The following is a 17107-nucleotide window of genomic DNA, read 5'->3' on the forward strand; positions in this document are numbered from 1 at the left end:
CCTACTGTGAAATCTTCATCTTTCAAGCCAAAGAGGACAAAGAATGTTCCTCAAACATCTCAAAAGAGAAGGAGTATTGCATTGAGCGATGAATCTGATTCTGAGGAACCGGTTCCTGCTAGAGAACCTGTTGTATATGAAGCTGAGAAAGAGATATCTTAGAAGGATTCTGAAATTGGGGGTTCTAGGCTTCTCAAGAGGCTTAGACGAATGACAGTTCCTGAACTCCCAAGGAATCCAAATCAACAAGGAAGTACAAGAAACAGAGGCCACAAAGGCCAGTTTCAGATGATGAAGAGGAAGCAGCTAAGGAAGGGGATCAGGAATCTCTGATCTCCAAGACAAGGAATTTGCTCCAGTCACTTCTTCTCCATCAACTCCATCTCAGGAAGCTGTATCTGACAAGGCTAACTCACCATCTGTGTCTCTTGTTGATCCAGGCACAAGTGCTGATATTGATATTCAACACTTGGTTGTGTCTGAAGTATTTCTCTTAGAAGCTCCAACAACAAATAATCCTTCCACAACACCTGTTACTGATGTTGTTCAAACTCCAGAGTTATCAACAACACCTTCTCTGCATCAAGATGCTGATGATCAGACTTTAGGTGAGCATCAGGATATGGCTGTTGATCAGAACTTAGTATCAGATCAGCAATTAGAGGATGTTGAAGCCTCCATTGCTACTCACACTGTTGTCTTATCAGAAGATACTGATTCTTTAAGTTCTGATGCTTGCAAATGCTGGAGATACTGGTGAAGCTACTCCAACTATATATGCTGATGAAGCAGGTCCTTCCGGACATACTCCTCAACAGACTCTTCCTAAGTCTGAACTGGTAAAGAAGTTTGTTACCGGGGATGCACCAGTACCTTGGAGTGAAACTCCTGCAGGTCAGGAGTGGACTAAGGAATGGAACTCAGTTTCATGTGTTCCAACTGCAATACATCTTGCTGAGCACTTGACTAAAGCTGATGAAATGTTAAATTCTGATGATTTAAAAACTCAGCTTAGAGTCACTGTATTGAGTACTAAACATCTACAAGGTCTTCATTCAACTACTCATGCAGAGCTACACAAGATTCAGGAGAACTTTATCAAACAAGAACAAGTTTGGAAAATTGATAAGAAAAAGTTCTTTCAACCTACCATTGACATGATTGCTTATATTGAGAAAACTGAAGAGAAACAACAAGCTCAGATTGATGAAATTCTGACAAATCAAGCTTCTCAGCAATCGCAACTTACTGAAATCCAATCCTCAGTGGAATTACTTATCTCTCTTTTACTACCTGCTGATGCTAAAAAGGGGGAGAAGGTAATTAAGTCCAAATGCAACACTAACAAGACACTGCAGGGAAAGGATGATGGAAATGATGATTGAGGATACTCTGGAATGGGTAGCGGTCATAGTCAAGGTAGAAGGTTTACATCAAGACAAGCTAGTCACAGGACAAGTTCTGATACTGGGAAAAGAATAAGTTCTGCTGCTGGTAAAAGGATAAGTTCTGATGAACTTCTAGATCTTGATGAGGAAATGTCAAGACAGTTATTTCTTCAAGAAAATCCAGGAATGGACTTGGAAAGTTTAAAGGAAGAAGAAGCTAGACTTAAATCAGAGAAAGCACATCTAAATCTGAAGCTTCTGATAAAAATTCACTTCCAAAACTCAAAGGTATTGTGATCAAAGAAAGGACACATACTGAAGCAACATTGGCTAGATCACAACCACAGATAGATCCAAGATCCAAGGGTAAAGAAAAGGTTGGTGAACCTATCAAGGTTTATGTACCTCCTGAGAAAGAAGAAATTACTGATGAAAAGGATGATCTTGCTCTGACTTCAAGAAAAGTTCTTAAAACAACCTCTGACATGGCTCAAGTTATTCAGAGTCAAGAAATTGTAAGTTCTGGTATTCAGAAGAAGCAAGTAACCTCTGACAGAGCTCAAGTTAACTTGATATCAGAAAATAGATCAAAGACACTCCTACCAGGATTCACTAAAGCAAAACAGACTCAATTTTTGAAGACTACTGCAAGTGGTTTTGAAGCAAGAGTAGTTACTGGAAAGGAAGCTAGAGATAAAACTGGATTGGGAAGTGCTGATGAATGAAGAGTACACAACACTACCAATGATCCAACTTCCTTGAGTGAACCAGGTATTGGAGCAACTCCTGAGAGATTGAATCAACTGAAATCTGTATAGATGGTTTACCATACCTACTTGAAAGAATACATCATGTTGTATTTCATGACAGATGGTAGGATTTATCATATAAGACAAAATTCCATTCCATTGAAGTATTTTGAAGAATTGGAGCATGTACTTTTCTTACTTCAAGTGGATGACAGAATAACAGAGACTGCTGCAAACTACTTAAAAGAACAGATTCAGAGACAGAAAAGGCTTTATTCTGTTAAGTCTGACAGCATATATGTTCCAAAGTACAGAGATCACAATGGTGATATTATTGATATGAAGCCTAATACTGCACAGATCAGAACATATCTTGGTATTAAGGGACTTGAATTCAATCTGGAGTCTGACAAAGCTTATGTCATAAGACTAGATCAGGAGTTGAGAAAAGCAAAGATCAATGATCTCAGAGCTGCAATCTTTCAAACTGGTGAAGATACTGCAGAGCTTAAAGATGTCAAAAGGAGAATGATTGATGAACTAAGATATGCTGAGAAATGTTTGTTGAAGAACTATCTCAGAACAACTCCTGACATCAGAGAGATCAGAAAATGATGAAGCCAAGTCAAAAATCTACAACTGCTTAAATACTGATATTTATACAGACTGAAGTTGTTATCAGAAGTTGAAATTGGTAAAAGGTTTAAGGACTGTAAGTTGTAGTTATCTAGTCTAATTCTCATGCATTTGTACTTAATGTTTTTGACATCATCAAATATCTGTTAAACTTGTATATTATGTTAATTTACAAGTTGGGGGAGATTGTTAGATATATTTGATAATGTCATGGCTGATATGTTTTATGTTTAGCTTTCAGATCTTACTTGAACAGGATAAATCAGTACTTAACTGTTGATCAGTACTTATACTAGAAGTCAGGACTTAAGGATATCAGTACTTATGTTTTCAGGAGAGAATCATCAGAAGATAGATATCAGAACTTAAGTGCTGAAGGACAATCAGATAAGGACAGTAGCTGATTAAAGGAAAGAAGATCAAGATAAACATAAGAAGAGATATGCATGAAGAAGGAATTCCGTAAAGAATGGAATACTTGGAAGAAAAGATATCTGATTGATATATTTAGGAAGGAGAATTATATTCCATATCAATTAGCGATTATCTTGTAACTGTGTAGTATATAAACACAGACATAGGGTTTACACTAAAAGTGTTATCATTATTAGAGAAGATTATTCATTGTAACTCTAGCAGCTCTCGTGATATTTGTTCATCACTGAGAGGTAACAGTTCCATACTGTAACAGAGTTTATTGTTTCAATAAAGTTTGTTTTCTGTTACTTAAGTTCTTAAAGTTCGATTTGAGTGTACTATACACTGTATTCACCCCCTCTACAGTGTGTGTTTGACCTAACAAAAGTTTTTAAAGCCTTTGTGTTCTTTACATTTGTGTCTTGAATATACATCTTTCTGCACCTGCTCAAAGCAATTCACACACATCTGTTCATCATACACTTAGCTTTTGAAACTGCTCAAAACTTGAAAAAGTTTTGAGATTTACATTCAACCCCCCCCCCCCCCCTTCTGTAAATCTCATTGTTAGTTCCTTGGGAATAATAATTGGTATCAGAGCAAGCTCTTGACATACAAAGAGTTTAAAGATCTATTCTACTAACATCATGAGTAAGAAGGATATTGGAGTGAAGATTCCAATCCTGGAAAGAGATAATCATCATCACTGGAAAGTGAAGATGCATCTACATCTTCTCTCTCAAGATGAAAGCTACATCAATTGCATTGAGAATGGTCCTCACATCCCTCATAAAGTGGCCACAGCTGCCACTGCCATGGTTGCTGTTGGACAGTCTATTCCCAAGCCAAAAGAAGAATGGACTGATGAAGATACTGAAGAGGTTCACAAGGACAATAAGGCCATGAACATTATGTTAATGGCTTAGACAAAGATATGTTTGATAATGTCATTAACAGCCAAACTGTTAAGGAAATTTGGGATACTGTACTTATCTGTGAAGGTACTGAACAAGTTAGAGAAAATAAAATGCAGCTTCTCATTCAACAATATGAATATTTTCATTCTGAAGAAAGAGAATCATTGAATGATACCTTCAATGGATTTCAGAAACTGTTGAATGGATTGAAGCTGTATGGAAGAGTGTACCAAGTCAAGGATTCTAACTTAAAATTTCTGAGGTCTCTACCAAAGGAATGGAAGCCTATGACTGTTTCACTAAGGAATTCTCAAGATTATAAGGACTTCACACTTCAAAGATTATATGGAATTTTGAAGACCTATGAACTTGAGATGGAGCAAGATGAACTGTTGGAGAAGGGAAAGAGAAATGGTGGATCAGTTGCACTTGTAGCTGAAAATGAGAGAACTGAAGCCAGGAATGAAGAAAAGACAATGCCAAGTTTCAAAATTGGCACAAGCAAATCAGAATCAAGCAAGGGAAAGGAGCAAGCAGCTGAGGTTGAAGACAATTCCAGTCAAGATGACTCTGATGATGTTGATGAACATCTGGCTTTTTTGTCCAAAAGGTTTGCAAAGATGAAATTCAAGAAAAACATTAGAGCCACTATGCCAAATAAGAACACGGTGGACAAATCTAAGTTCAAGTGCTATAACTGTGGCACAAGTGGACACTTTGCAAGTAAGTGCAGAAAGCCAACTTCTGAAAAGAAGAAATTTGAGCAAGTGGATTACAAAACGAAATATTTCGAATTGTTCAAACAAAAGGAAAGGGCTTTTCTGAATCAGGAAAATGACTGGGCAGCTGATGGAGCCAATGAAGATGATGATATGGAGTATGTCAACTTAGCCCTGATGGCTAATTCAGATGAAAATGAAACTAGTTCATCAAGCAACCAGGTAATTACTAATGACCTCTCTCAGCTTTCTAAAAATGAATGCAATGAAGCTATAAATGATATGTCCAATGAATTATATCATTTACGTGTTTCCCTTAAATCACTGGCTAAAGAAACACAAGAATTAAAGAGAATAATTTGTTTTTAAGTGATAGGAATGATGTGTTAGAGGGTAAGGTAATTGAGCAGGTAATTGAGCTTGAAAAGATTTAAATCAAATGCTTATCTGTTGAGAGTGAACTAGAAGAGACTGTTAAGAAAGTAGAAGTTCTTTCTAGACAACTAGAACGTGAGCAAGAGGTAATTAAGGCCTGGAAAACATCTAGGGATGTTAGTGCTTAAATTGTCAAGGTTCAAGGAATTGAATCACTCTGTGAGAATGCCTGGAAGAAAAACAAAAAAGAAATAGAATTAATTGATGGACTATCAATGGATGTGGAATCAACGGATGATGAAATCATCCATTGAAGGAAGAAAATGAGCATCCGTTGAAGGCTCATCAATTGAAACAGGCAAATGATTCTAAAAGGAATAATTTAAAAAATCTCAGTATAAAGTTTGGTTCAACTTCCAAGAACTTTGTCAAAGAAGAAGCTAGCACATCCAAAGATGCCAGTAAGGTGAATATAGGACACATGACTTTAGATCAGTTGAAAAATAGGCTTAAGTTGGTTGAGGATAAAAAGGAAACTAAAAGAAAATCTAATAGAAATGGGAAGGTAGGGATTAACAAACACAACAATTACACATCTGATAAGTATGCTCCTAGAAAAAGTTATGTGCATTGTAGTAGTGTTAATCATCTATCTGCTAACTGCAAATATGTTAAGAATGCTCCCATGCCTTTAACTCCTTCCATGCCTAACATGTCTATGTCCCCACTGCATGCTATGCCTGTTATGTCTCAACAGAATCCACATGCACATTTTGCAAACATGCCATATGTTAATAATCCTTATTTTGCTGCATTTAGTATGACTCAAATGCCATACAACATGCCTATGTGGAATAATATGTTTGCACAATCTATGCCTTATCAAATGTAAACAAATGTGCTAAATGATTCTGTGACTAACCCTACACTTCAACCAACTACATCTGAGATCAAGGTTGACTCAAAGTTACCTAAGTCAAAAGGTGCACGAAGTGTGAAGTCTAGGAAAAAGACTAACAAGGCTGGACCCAAGGAAACTTGGGTACCAAAATCAACTTAATTTGATTTTGTTGTGTGCAGGGAAAAAGAAGGAATCTATGGTACTTGGACAGTGGTTGTTCAAGGCACATGACAGAAGATTTCACCCTGCTCACAGAGTTCAAGGAGAGAGCTGGCCCTAGCATAACCTTTGGAGACGATAACAAAGGATTCACTATGGGATATGGCTTGATTTTAAAGGAAAATGTCATCATTGATGAAGTTGCATTAGTTGATGGTCTCAAACATAATCTATTGAGCATCAGTCAACTATGTGACAGAGGGAATACTGTTTCCTTCAATTCTGAAGCCTGTGTTGTCACCAGTACGAAGGACAACAAAGTGGTTCTAACTGGATTTAGAAAAGGGAATGTGTACTTGGATGACTTCAACTCTACTGATGCAGAATCAATCACTTATCTTTTCAGCAAAGCAAGTCAAGATGAAAGTTGGCTACGGCACAAGAAGTTGTCCCATTTGAATTTCAAGACAATGAATGATCTAGTCAAAAAGGACATAGTTAGAGGAATGCCTCTAGTAGAATTCTCAAGGGATGGACTGTATGATGCTTGTCAGAAAGGAAAGCAAAAGAGAGCATCATTCAGTAAGAAGCTTGAATCAGCAATTGATGAACCATTAAAACTGCTACACATGGATCTTTTTGGACCAATCAATGTATTGTCAATTTCAAGGAAAATATATTGCCTAGTGATTGTAGATGATTTCTCAAAGTTTTCATGGACCTATTTTCTTGGATCAAAGAATGAAGCTAATGAAATCATTATCAATCATATCAAGCAAGTCAACAACCATCCAAATTTCAAAGTAAGGAATATCAGAAGTGACAATGGAACTGAGTTCGGGAATACTACCATGAGGTTGTTCTGTGAAGAAAATGGGATCATGCATGAGTTCTCAGCTCCAAGGACTCCACAATAAAATGGTGTGGTGGAAAAGAAGAATAGATCACTAATTGAAGCTGCAAGAACAATGCTTGAAGAGTCAAAACTCCCAACATACTTTTGGGCTGAGGCTGTTAACTGTGCATGTTACACTCAGAATATTTCTCTAATCAATCAGGCAAAAGGCATGACTCCCTATCAATTGTTCAAGAGAAGAAAACCAACCTTAAACTTCCTTCATGTATTTGGTTGCAAATGCTACATTCTAAGGAACCAACCTGATCACAAAGGAAAGTTTGATGCAAAGGCAGATGAAGGGATATTTGTTGGTTATTCTGCTGGAAAATCATATAGGGTCTACAATCTAAGAACCAACATTGTTATGGAATCTGTGCATGTTGTGTTTAATGATAAAAAGATTGATGGACTAACAGATGAGGGACATCATGAAGGACTCAAATTTGACAACATTGAGATATATTGTGATGATAGTGAAGATGAGAGTGATGGAGAAGACACTTCAAAAAGGATTCAAAATCTGCCTTTGGATAATGCACAAAATGTTGCATCAGTTGAAAGTCATAATTCAGCATCCGTTGACAGAAGTAATGCAGCATCCGTTGAAAGACAAAGCGTGTCATCCGTTAAAGTACATAATGGAGCATCCGTTGATCATAGTTCATCAACGGATAATCAATTTACATCATCAGTTGATAGAACTCTTAATTCCTTACAAAGGACCAATAACACAGGGGGAGTTTCAACCAATCAACACTCTATCTCACATCATGAAAATACTAAGGCAACCTCATCTAGAGCTAATCTACCACCTCAAAGGAAATTGACAAAGAATCATCCTTTTGAACTAATCATTGGTGATGCAACATCTAAGGTGCAAACTAGAAGGGCTACTCAAGATGAATGTCTATACAGTAGTTTTCTATCACAGGAGGAACCTAAGAGAGTGGAAGAAGCTCTATTGGATCTAGATTGGATTTTAGCAATGTAAGAGGAGCTAAACCAATTTGAGAGGAACAAAGTATGGAAGCTGATACCTAAGCCAAAGAACAAAAGTTCTATTGACACAAAACGGGTATTCAGAAATAAGATGGATGAAAATGGCATTGTCATAAGGAATAAAGCTAGATTGGTTGCCAAGGGCTACTCTCAACAAGAGGGAATAGATTTTGATGAGACATTTGCTCTTGTTGCAAGACTTGAAGCCATCAGAATTTTTCTAGCCTATGCAGCCCATGCCAATTTCAAAGTCTATCAAATGGATGTCAAGAGTGCATTTCTGAATGGAGAATTGGAGGAAGAAGTTTATGTGAGCCAACCTCCAGGGTTTAAAGATCCAAATTTTCCAGACCATGTGTATTATCTGTTGAAAGCACTCTATGGACTAAAGCAAGCACCTAGAGCCTGGTATGAGATTTTGTCAAAATTTCTCCTAGATAATTACTTCACAAGAGGTACTGTTGACAAAACTCTTTTCTTTAGAAATGTTAATGGCTCTATAATACTTGTTCAAATTTATGTAGATGATATTATATTTGGCTCTACAGATGATAAACTTTGTAAAAAGTTTGCTAAGTTAATGCAAAGTAAATATGAAATGAGCATGATGGGAGAGCTAACTTATTTTCTTGGTTTACAAGTTAAACAAGTTAGTGGTGGAATTTTCATTAATCAAACTAAATACATTTATGATCTTCTAAAGAAGTTTGATTTAATGGAATGTTCATCTGCAAAAACTCCCATGACCACTGCCACTAAGCTTGAATTAAACAAGGCTGAAAAGTCTGTGGACATTATAAGCTATAGAGGCATGGTTGGTTCACTTCTATATTTAACTGCTAGTAGACCTGGTATAATGTTTTCTACATGTCTTTGTGCTAGATTTCAAGCCGATCCTAGAGAATCTCACTTAGTTGTTATTAAAAGAATTTTCAGATATCTCAAAGGGACTCCAAATCTAGGAATTTGGTACCCTAGAGAGTCTAGTTTTGATCTAATTGGCTACTCAGATACAGATTATGTAGGTTGCAAAATAGACAGGAAAAGTACAACTGGCACCTGTTAATTTCTAGGGAATAAGCTTGTGTCATGGTTCAATAAGAAGCAAAATTATGTTTCTACATCAACAACGGAAGCTGAGTACATTGCTGCTGGCAGTTGTTGTGCACATATATTATGGATGAGGAATCAACTATTTGACTATGGGATAAATGTTGACAAAATTCCAATATTCTGTGATAACACAAGTGCCATTGCCAATACTGAAAATCCAGTTCAGCATTAAAGGACCAAGCACATTGACATCAAGTACCACTTCATAAGGGAACATGTGATGAATGGTATAGTGGAACTTCATTTTGTTCCAAGTGAAAAACAAATTGTAGACATATTTACCAAGCCACTTGATGAATCAACATTCACAAGATTAGTAAGTGAGCTAGGTATGCTTAATTATTCCTAAATTCATGTTCTAATTGTAATTTGTTTTGTAGCCTGAAATGAATTTGTTGCAAGAACAAAGTTGGCTTTAAGAAAAGTTTATTCTATCAATGGATATTCCCTATCCGTTGAAATCCAAAATTGTTCTATCAACGATGTCCATTATCCGTTGAAAGACAAATACATTTCTGGTAATTTTATCCTTCAACGGATAAAACTGTGTCAATCTTCAACGGATAACTGTATACCTAATCCGTTGAAGTGTCACATCAGTTGTTTTAAGCGAGTCACAGCCGTTGATTCTATTTACTTAACCGTTGATACACATATATATACAAAGTTATATGTATTTGTATTAAAGGTAGTTTTTAGAATATATACAATTTTCCTTTTATTCTCAAAGGTTCTAATTCACTTAAAAGTTTTGTTTAATCATTATCTTTATGTTCTAATTTGAGAAAGTATAAAATCCCCTTTGAATTCTTATTTTCACTTTATGCTTTCTTGCAATTTTTCAAAAGCTTTTACTCTTTTTCTCTCCCAAAACTCTCAACCTTTCTCTGCAACTTCTACTCTCAACAATGGCACCAGTAGTAAAGATAATGTCCCAATCTGGGTTTGTCTATGAGAAACACAATTTCGTAGCTTTGGTGGAAAAGAATGAAGCCCACGCAGATTATCACAAGATGATGGACTTCATCAAAAACTACAAACTAAGCAATGCAATGCTGGAAGCCCCAATAATTTACTATAAGTTAGTTGAGGAAATGTGGACAACTGCAGAGTTCAACCCCACTGATATGGCCATCACTTTCTCTCTCAAAGGTAAGGAATACTGTATTAACTGTGATGATATACAGTCTTGTTTTAAATTACCTGAAAATAATGCCATGATACCACACACTGATAATGATGTATCTAGCATGTTAGATTCCATAGGCTATTCCCTTGATTCTACTAGTTTAGGCAGTATTAAGAGAAAAGGCCTTAGGAAAGAATGGAGTTTTCTTAGTGATGCCTTTATCAAGGTTTTCTCTGGGAAAATTAGTAATTTTGATGCAATGACTTCATCTCTTGTTAATATGCTCTATATGCTGGTTTCTGATAGGTACTTTAATTTTAGCAATTATGTTATGCTAGAATTGGGTACTAGGTTAGGTAACAAGACTAATAGACCTCATAACATCTACTATGCTAGATTCTTTATGTTATTGGCTAACCATGTTGCTGAAGGTTTGGTCATAACTAATGAGAGTAATAAACTCAAATGTTGGGCACAAGAGAAGAGGGTCCTTGCAGACCTTGTGAGAATTAACCTCAACAGTCAGGTGCCATTGGTATACTTACCAATCATGGATGCACCTCAGGTAAGTGAGGTAAATACTTCTTCAACTCCTACTTCTTCCAACCCCATCACTTTTTTGCCTTCAAGTGTGGCCATGGGATCTGTTTCAATGCCCCAACAGATTCCTACCAAGGCCACAAAATCTAAAGTTTCAAAATCTAAGTCAAAGAAAGCCACCTCTGTTGTCTCTCAAAAGACAACAGTTGTAACAGCTACCATAAACCTTGAGGGGAGTGTGTTAGTGGTGAGGGGAGGGGTGAACATCAAGAAAACCCCCAGAATAAGGTAGGAGAGGTGAGTGGTACCCAAGCTAGCCAAGCCACAGTTTCTCAAAAGACTGTGGTGGTTGAAAATGATTCAAACTCATCCCTAGTTGCATCCTCCCAAAAGGGTGTAGCTATTGAAAATAGTCCCCAACCAGGGACACAGAACAAAAGAGGAAGGGACACTGAAGCCACACACTTACCTGTAAAAGACTTTATAAGAAGAAAGAGGGTCAAAACCCCAGTTTCCACACAGGGTGCACACACTGCAAATATACAACCACCTATATCTATGTCTTCTCAAATTCAGCTTGATGTGACTCCAACAAATGTGGAGTCACAGCCCCATTCTCTTAAAATTGACACACATCAATCACCAAATTCTCCATCCCCATCTCTGGATGTGGACATGATATTCACATCAATTCCTGATTCTCCCTCTTTATAACTCAGTGAGGAGCCCCACTCAAATACTGGTGATCATCATCTTTTAGATGATTTATTGGATCATTAGCCAATTCTTTCAGACTTAGTTAAAGAATCTGTGTCACCTAAATTAAAATCAATCCACACAGATTCAACAATTATGTCACTTTCAATCTCCACTTCTTTTCCTTCTTCAACGGATATTCCTCATCCGTTGACAAGTGGTTGTTCTTTAACGGATAAGCTTAACAGCAATTATCCGTTGATACCATCAGTTTTAACTTTAATGGATATTCCCTATCCGTTGATGGTCTCTACACAAACAACTGAATTAATTCCAAGTGTAGAAGATATGGTTACTATACAATCACTTCTAGGATTGAGGGAAGGGATTGAAAACTTGAGTGAGAGGCTGGGTTGCTCCCAGGCAAAAGGAGAGCTTGAGAGTCCAAATATGCATGCTATTTCTTCCAGCATGGCAAAAGAAAGTGAGAGGAGTACCACCTTAGTAGGTGAAGGTGAGGGTGTGAGGAGTGTGAGCCAGGGGGAGTCCCTGATGCAAGAAAAGAGAGAAATTGAGAGAAAAGCAGGTACAGGAGGTATAAGGGTGGATCCAGCCATTGCTAGTGAGTCAATGATTCTGGATGATGCTGAGAAGGAAAGATAATTTCAGCACCATTATAAAGCTGTAATTGATAACATTTCCTTGGATGCTGACACTTTTCCTCATCATGTGTCAGCCTATCAACTGTTGGCTATTCAGGGCAATGAGGAGGCAGAAAAGACTTTAAATCTAGTTCATACTTCAAAATCTCTACAAAGGGATAAAGCTGTTGTCAATAGGATGCCTTCTACAGCTGGTGAGCCATCTGAAGAATTTGGAGTGAATTCTAATGATGATGACTCTGATTCTTTTGATGGAAGCATGAACTTAGGGGGAGCAGATGGCCCAAGTTCTATTCCAGAATTACATCAATGGGCATTGACAAAGGAGTCTACACCAGGGCATTTCAATGTATCCTTAGTCAAACAAGTTATGTCTATCCAAAAGGCCATTCAGGAAACTTCAAATGCTGGTACCAAGGCTATTCTTCAAGCCCACCTAGATTCTCTACATCTCATGAAGCTACAACAATTAAGACATAATCTAAGTGTGGATGAACTCAAGAAGGATATAGCTGACTTGAAGTCCTACAATTCTGAGAAGCTAGATTCAATCATGCCCTTTGGTACCATGCATGAACTATTACTGAGACTGAAAAGAGAATCAGATGCTGAAAAGAAGATGGCCAAATTGGAGGAAAGAGTTCAAGCTATTGAAAACTCTGTTGTCACCATTCTTCAAAATCAACAGTCTCAGACTAATCTTCTAATGCAACTGGCTAAAGCACAGGGCTTGACCCCTCTCCTTGATGATAAAAAGAGGGGGAGAATAAAGGGGAAGGGGAGGGGGAGCCATCTACATATATACAAATATCAAAAGTGCTAGTTCCAGCCATCACTACTTCTCCAACACTTCAAATCAAAGGAAAGCTTGATGGAATTGATCTAATCCAGCTAGCAGCAGCTGAGATGAAGGTGAAAGAGCAAAGGAGAAAAATTGATGAAAGGATGCAACAAGTGTTTGGCTCTTCAACTACAAAATCCTTATCTGTGAAACATAGCACAAAAGTTGAGCCAATCATTATGGAGCACAAGCCAGTAAGGAGGAATAAGGGTGGAGAAACTTCTTTCAGGAACCTGAAGCCCATGGTACTCAAGCCAACCACTAGATTCAACAAGAACTCTACAAAGAACCCTCTAAGCTTTGATTAACTAAAAGAAGTGGATTTTCCCCTTCCAAAGCCTGATGAAGACAAAGTTTTGGGTGGTAATATCATAAAGCACAAAGAGACCAAGGATGTAGTGGAAAGAATGAATATGGCTATCATCTATAGAGAGGGAAAGAGCATTTGTGTGATGCAAGGACATCCCAAATTCTCAATAGCCAGGAGGGAAGAGACCAAGAGGCTAAGCCTCAAAGGATGATTATGTTCACATTTATGACATAAAAGAACATACAGATATTGAACTCTTCCTGGATGAGCTGGAGGAAGTAAGGGGAATAAGTGTCTATAGACAGCTACTAGAAAGGCTAGTGTTCAAATATAAAGGAAATGTGGAAAGGACTTGGCCTCTTCAAAGAATTCTAAGTGAGGGCTATTCTACCTTGGTTAGAGTCTACTCAGCTAGCAAAAGGGATACTGGCTTTACCAGGACTGCCAAAACTGAGATTCTCAACAAGATTGCCAGCATAAGGAAGAATTGGTGGGAGTCAAATTCCTTTCCAAGAACATTACTCATCCCTGAGATGGAATCACAATTCATAAATCACCTCATTGATTGATGGAGTTCAGAGACAATAAAGGAGTCAGAAGATTTTTCAGACTTGAAGACCAGCTTAAAATTGCTAGTAATGAAACTCTCAAGGACATGCAATCTAAGTTGGATATCAGTGAAGAAGATGAAGCTGAATTCTACAGACAACTCCAACTCCAAGTAGAGGAAAATGACAGGAGGCTAGGGAAGAAAATAAGGGAACAAAGGAAAAGAAAATGATTTGCTCAGACTAAAGGAGCACCCCTTGGAAATACTATAAATCTTCAATTTTATCTCAGTACATACACTTTTGCAGCACTTTTGAATTTCTACTTGATTTCAACTCATATATTTGTTAAGTGTTTTGTTATCATCAAGTTAACCCTGAATTTATGCCTTCAATTCTAGTAGACATAAATAGGGGGATTGTTAGGAATATATGTATTAGTTTGATGATAAGTTAAACAAAACACTTAAGTAGAAATCTAGTGTTTGTAGCCTCAACGGATAAGATCATCTTGGCTATCCGTTGATGGAGTAGCTTTACTTAGAAATAAGTTTAGTATTGTAGCACATTTGAATCTCTGTATTTAAGTTATAATCCTCAAAAGTTGTGGGAAATTATAATTCATGTTGACTACTAGTGGATATGCAAATAGGAGGGCTAATTGTAAATATTTCATGCCTTGTAATTTTGTGTAAATGAAGAAGTATCAACTGATAAATAAAAGGCCTTCAACGGATGAGAAATAAAGCTTCAACGGATGTCTCTAAAGCTTCAACGGATAACATCCATCAACAGATGAGTGCATCAACGGATAAAGCTTCAACTGTTAAAGTATCAACGGATGCTTAGTTCCATAGCAGTTGATAGTGACAATTCATAAGCTGACAGAGGCACATGGGTTGACAGAGACAATTGGAATGTGGTAGCCTCTTGGAGGAATCAAGAAAAAGCAGCATTTCCATTCTGGTGCAAACACAGAAGTATTCAAAGATTCATAAATTATCTTAGATTGCATTGGATAGAGAAATGAAGAAGAAACATGTGAAGAAATGTTATTCCTAATGAACTAACAATGAGATTTACAGAAGGGGGGTTGAATGTAAATCTCAAAACTTTTTCAAGTTTTGAGCAGTTTCAAAGGCTATGTGTTTAAGATAAACAAGTGTATGAATTGCTTTAAGCTAATACAGACAGATATATATTCAAACACTAATGTAAAGAACACAACAGACCTTAAAAACTTTTCTGGTGGATTGTTGTTCCACCAGAGATGGTATTTCAGAAAATCTGTGATTCAAGAAGTTGATCACAGCTGCATCCTAGTACAAACTAGATAATTTTTCTCTAAAGATTTTTCTAAACAGTTCTGGAAAAATTCTCTTCTAATTACTAGCTGCTACTTGGTTTATATATTACCAAGTTTACAAGTGAAGACAAAGATAAAAAGTACAATTATAAAGTAAGTTCTCCACTTGTTTCTTCTCCATTTTACTCCAGTGTATTGTTGACTATTGCCTCTTTATACTAGAGTAGAACGGCTGCTTTTTCTGATGTTCCTGAAATAGGCTACCACATCTCAGTTGTCTCTGTCAACCCATGTGCCTCTGTTTGTAGGTACAACTACCACTTGTCAACTGCTATTTAACAGAACATCCGTTAAAGCCTTCATCCGTTGATGGCTTTATCCGTTGATGTGTTAGCAGTTGAAGCTCTATCCGTTGATGCACTCATCCGTTGAAGGATGTTATCCGTTGAAGCTTTAGAGACATCCGTTGAAGCTTTTTTTCTCATCCATTGAAGGTCTTTAAGTTATCCGTTGACACCATTTCATTTATACAAAATTATAAGGCATGAAATATTTACAATTGGCCTTCCTATCTGCATATCCACTAGTAGTTAACATGACTTATAATTTCCCTCAACATTTAAGAGTTATATCTCAAATTCAGAGACTGAAATGTGCTACAACACTAGACTTATTTCTAAGTAAAGCTACACCATCAACGGATAGCCAAAATGGTCTTATCCGTTGAGGCTACAAACACTAGATTTCTACTTAAGTGTTTTGTTAAACATATCATCAAACTAATGCACATATATTCCTAACAATCTCCCCCTATTTATGTCTATAAGAATTGTAGACATAAATTCAAGGTTAACTTGATGATAACAAAACACTTAACAAATATATGAACTGAAACTAAGTAGAAATTTAAAAGTGCTGCAAAAGTGTATGTACTAGAAGGTAATTGAAGATTTACAGTATTTCCAAGGGTGCTCCTCTAGCCTGAGCAAATCATCTTTTTCTTCTTTGTTCCCTGGTTTTCTTTCCTAGCCCCTTGTCATTTTCCTCAATTTGGAGTTGGAGTTGTCTGAAGAATTCAGCTTCATCTTCATCACTGATATCCAACTTAGATTGCATTTCTTTGAGAGTTTCATTGCTGGCAATCTTGAGTTGGTCTTCAAGTCTGAAAAATCTTCTGACTCCTTTATCATCTCTGAATTCCATCAACCAATGAGGTGATTTGTGAATTGTAGTTCCCCTTTCTTGAATGAGTAAGGTTCTGGGCAAAGCATTGGGCTCCCTCCAAGTTTTCCTTATGTTGGCAATCTTGTTGAGAATTTCAGTCTTGGCAGTTCTGGTAAAGCCAGAATCCTTTTGTATGGCTGAAAAGACTCTGATCAAGGTAGAGTAGCCTTCATTCAGAATCCTGTAGAGAGGCCATGTTCTTTCCCCAGCTCCTTTGTATCTGAACACCAATCTCTCTGGTAGCTGTCTGTAGGCAGCAATTCCCCTTACATCCTCCAGCTCATCCAGATAGAGTTCAATGTCTGAAATTTCTTTTATGTCAAAGATGTGAACATAATCATCTTTAGAAATGGGTGGCTTAGGGTTAGGTTTATGTTTTTGAGTGAATTTCTTAGAGTTTAGGGGAGGTGTAGATTTGGATTTTCTTTTCTATTTCTTTGGTAGTGGAAGAGTGGTTAAAAAGGTAGGCAAATTGATGGTGTCCCAATCAATAGGTTCCTCTTTTGGGATGATTGGTTCACCATGGATGTTTATAGTGGGATCAACAACAAAGGGTTCAGGTATGGAAGGTAGAGATTTA

Source organism: Apium graveolens, chromosome 3 (assembly GCF_009905375.1).
Source record: "Apium graveolens cultivar Ventura chromosome 3, ASM990537v1, whole genome shotgun sequence".
Lineage (NCBI taxonomy): Eukaryota > Viridiplantae > Streptophyta > Magnoliopsida > Apiales > Apiaceae > Apium > Apium graveolens.